The sequence below is a fragment of the Macaca mulatta genome, chromosome 11, assembly GCF_049350105.2.
Source record: "Macaca mulatta isolate MMU2019108-1 chromosome 11, T2T-MMU8v2.0, whole genome shotgun sequence".
Lineage (NCBI taxonomy): Eukaryota > Metazoa > Chordata > Mammalia > Primates > Cercopithecidae > Macaca > Macaca mulatta.
Window position 1 is genome coordinate 123,676,928 of NC_133416.1, and position 4,748 is coordinate 123,681,675.

The following is a 4,748-nucleotide window of genomic DNA, read 5'->3' on the forward strand; positions in this document are numbered from 1 at the left end:
ATCAATACCATCATCGACTCATGAAAAAGCCACTGCCCTAGCAAAGGAGATCCTGAGAATTCCAGAATTCCAGGATCTGAGGGGGCTAAGAAAACTGACTCCAGGCCAGGCACGATAGCTCACATTTGTAATCCCTGCACTTTGGGAGGCCAAGGCAGGAGGATCACTTGAGACCAAGAGTTCAAGACCAGCCTGGCCAACATGGCAAAACCCCGTCTCTACTAAAAATACAAAAAATTAGCTGGGTGTGGCTGCCTGTGCCTGTAGTCCCAGCTACTTGGGAGGCTGAGGCACGAGAAGCGCTTGAACCCAGGAGGCAGAGGTTGCAGTGAGCCAAGATCGCGTCACTGCACTCCAGTCTGGGTGACAGGGTGAGACTCTGTCTCAAAAAAAAAGAAAAAAAGAAAACTCACTCTATACTCCCAGCCCCTCCAGGGCAGTGGCGCTGATGGATAATGTTAACTCTGCAAAAGCAGTGACAAGATTTCTGGTAGCAGGTCACCATTCCCCTGGTTTCCTGAGAACCTCGGTGAAGTAGGCTGGAGAGGTTCTGAGAAACCCACCCTCAAGAATGCTTGATGTAGGGCCGGGGGGCATTGTGCATGTCTGTAGGCTACTCCGGACACCAAGGCATTAGGATCCTTTCAGTCCAGGAGTTCAAGACCAGCCTGTGCAACATAGCGAGACCATGTCTCGAAGTTAAAGAAAAGAAGTCAAGATGGAACATTTTTTGATTTAGTCTCTGAAAGATCTGGACTAAGGATATGTGTTCATAGCCCCCAAATGGATGATTGGTTTGAAGGCAGTAGGTGTTCTGGAAAGAGGATGGGTTTGGAGGAAACCCTCCAAATCCTGCAGACCTGGGTTCGAATCCTGCTTCTGCTCTGTCTTAGCTCTGTGGGTGTGAGTGAACAATGCCACCTTTCTGAGCCTCAGTCACCTTGTTTGTAAAATGGCCACAGTAACAGACTTGTCAGAGGCATTTGAACCAGAGCAACTCCGTCTTGAATAGGAGCTGGGTAAAATGAGGCTGAGACCTACTGGGCTGCATTCCCTGATGGTTAGGCATTCTAGGTCACAGGGTGAGATAGAAGGTCAGCACAGAATACAGTTCATAAAGACCTTGCTGATAGAACAGCCTGCAATAAGGAAGCCAGCCAAAACCCACCAGAACCAAGATGATGATGGCACTGACTTCGGGTTGTCCTCACTGCTACACTCTCACCAGCTCCTAGACAGTTTACAAATGCCTTGGCAACATCAGGAAGTTACCTTATATGGTCTAAAAAGGGGAGACATGAATAATCCACCCCTTGTTTAGCAATAATCAAGAAATACGGCCAGGCGCAGTGGCTCATGCCTGTAATCCCAGCACTTTGGGAGGCCGAGGCCGGTGGATCACCTGAGGTCAGGAGTTCGAGACCAGCCTGCCCAACGTGGTGAAACCCCGTATCTACTAAAAACACAAAAATTAGCCAGGCATGTGGTGTGTGCCTGTAACTCCAGCTACTTGGGAGGCTGAGGAAGGAGAATTGTTTGAATCCAGGAGGAGGAGGTGGCAGTGAACTGAGATCGCGCCACTGTACTCCAGCCTGGGCGACAGTGAGACTCTGTCTCAAAAAAAAAAAAAGAAAAGAAATAACCATAAGAATGGGCAATCAGCAGCCCTCAGGGCTGCTCTGTCTATGGAGTAGCCATTCTTTGATTCCTTTACTTTCTTAATAAACTTGCTTTCACTTTACGGACTCGCCTTGAATTCTTTCTTGCATAAGATCTAAGAACCCTCTCTTGGGGTCTGGATCAGGACCCCTTTCCTGTAACAGACCCTCTTGCATGACATACATCAGATGCAGGCACACAATAGGAGGCTTAAAATAGTGGCTCTGTTGGTTTAATCCATTCAATCAGCGAGCAGACTGGTTTGAGACCATCAAAATGATTCTTGACAGTGAAACAGGATGTTTATTCAGGCCACAAACATTTACGAAGAACCTAGTATGTGCCAGATCCCAGGAACTCCAAGGGGAATGAGACAGGACCCCTGTCTAGTGGGGAGAGAAAGATGCAAGTGAAGGAGATGAATGTCTTCTGATCGCAGGCCCCCAGGAGATGCCTCTCAGGCAACAAGCAGAGGGTGGTGTGCTCCTCCAGGGAGCTTCCCCGGCAGCCAGGCCTCCAGGGAGAGCAGACCCCCCCTAGAGTCTCGAGGAATGTGCCGCGGTGGTCCTCAGAGACACAGGGCGACAGTGGCGGGCTTTCGAAGCCCAGAAACAAAACAATAGAAGAAGAAAACGGTTGCTAAGTTGTCCATTGGGAGGGCGTCCTGGAAAGAGAACTGCATTTAGAAACACGGACGTGTGGTAGGGGGCCGGGTGTGGTGGCCCATGCCTATAATCCCAGCACTTTGGGAGGCCGAGGAGGGTGGATCACCTGAGGTCAGAAGTTCAAGACCAGCCCGGTCAACATGGTGAAACCCCGTCTCTACTAAATACACAAAAATTAGCCAGGCGTGGTGGTGGGCGCCTGTAATCCCAGCTACTCGGGAGGCTGAGGCATGAGAATTGCTTCAACCCGGGAGGCAGAGGTTGCAGTGAGCCAAGATCACGCCATTGCGCTCCAGCCTCCGTCCGCAACAAGAGCGAAACTTCATCAAAAGGAAGGAAGGGAGGGAGGGAGGAAGGGAAGGAAGGAAGGAAGGAGGGAAGGAGGGAAGGAGGGAAGGAGGGAAGGAGGGAAGGAGGGAAGGAGGGAAGGAAGGAAGGAAGGAAGGAAGGAAGGAAGGAAGGAAGGAAGGAAGGAAGGCAGGCAGGCAGGCAGGCAGATCACGCCTGTAATCCCAGCACTTTGGGAGGCCAAGATGGGTGGATCACCTGAGGTTAAGAGTTTGAGACCAACCTGGCCAACCTGAGGACACCCTGCCTCTACTAAAAAATACAAATATTAGTCAGGCATGGTGGTGCATGCCTGTAATCCCAGCAACTCGGGAGGCTGAGGTGGGAGAATTGCTGGAACCCAGGAGGTGGATGTTGCAGTAAGCTGCGATCGCGCCACTGTGCTCCAACCTGGGCAATAAAACGAGACTCAGTTTCAAAAAAAAAAAAAAAAAGACACCAGATTGGATTTAGGGCCCACCCTAATCCAGTAGGAACTAATTACATCTGGACTAATTACATCTAGGCCTTATTTCCAAATAACGTTGCATTCATCGGGGGTGAACATGAATTAGAGTGGACTGAGGCAGCAGAACACTGTGCAAACCTATATACCACCCAAGCATGGGTGTCATAAAGCCCTGGGTTCAAAGCCCGGCTCTGACACTAGTAAGTGATGGATTTGGGGTACACTTCTTAACCTCTCCACGCCTCTTTTTCCTCATCAGAAAAATGGGGGAATAGGTCAGGTGGAGTCACTCACTCCTGTAATCCCAGAACTTTGGGACGCCAAGGCGGGCAGATTACTTAAGGTCAGGAGTTCAAGACCAGCCTGTCCAACATGGTGAAACTCCGTCTCTACTAAAAATACAAAAAATTAGCTGGGTGTGGTGGTGCACATCTGTAATCCCAGCTACTTAGGAGGCTGAGGCACAAGAATGGCTTGAACCTGGGAGGCTAATGTTACAGTGAGCCGAGATGGCACCACTGCACTCCTGCCTGAGTGACAGAGCAAGACTCTATCTCAAAAAATAAAAATTAAAAAATTAAAAAACGAAAAATGAGGGAATAATGTATGCCCAGCAGGGCTGTTCTAAGGATTTGAACAAATGTATGTAGAACACATAGCAGATCTTATAAGCAGATCATTTTCTATATTCCTGGAAGGATCTGCCCGGAACCTGCCGGCCCCCTGCAGCTGGCTTCTCAAATGCCTGCAGCTGGTGCAAGCCTCTCACTCCAAGATGTTTCCACCCCAGACACATCCCAGAGCCCCCTGCATCTCCTGGAAGGATGAGGATGGATGGAAGTGTGCTGCCAATGCTGGGGCACCTGCTTGCTTTCTGGGCAGTGGCCAGGAAACCGCATCCACTGCCAGAAGAGAGCACCTGCATGTCCCGGAGAAGGGAAGGGGACAGAGCCGTGTGATTCTAGCAAAGGAACACCCACAGGATTCCTTCTGTTGTTCCCCAGGTCCAGGCTCCCAGGCTGAGTAGGCAGAAAAGAGGATGTGTCTTCACACAGGAAGCCTCACTGCCCAGAACATGGGATGGATGTAGCCGGAGCTGTGCTCAAACAGCTGTGGAGGCATTATAAATCTCTCTCCCCGAGATGAGGTGCAGAGGCTCTTGACGTGCCCTACTAATGGTAAATCTGCCAGCGCCTACAGAGCAAGCCCTGGACTCTTAGAGCATTAAGGTGAGACTGCCTGCCTCCCTCAAGCCTGTTAATGGCATCCGTGATGAATTCCCCTCCAAATGTGGAAGGCTGCCTCTTTCTTCATTGGAAGCATCAAGGGAATTTTAACTGTAAAACAGACTGTGCTTCAAATCCCATCTAAATGCCTCGTCCTGAAGCTCTGACCTGCCAATTTTCTGTAAATGACACTGGGTGATTTGAATAGTGTTAGACCGGACAGTGGGCCCTGGCTGTTGTTTAAGTTTGTGTGGGTTTTGTTGTTTGTTTTAATGCAACCTGTCTTTAAATCTTCACTTTCAAAAAAAAAAGGTTGTTAGCCTTATTTTTGATTTAGACAATGTGAAGTCAGAAGTTCCCTTCCCTGATTTATTACCTCGTGGGTTTATGACTTTGAACAAT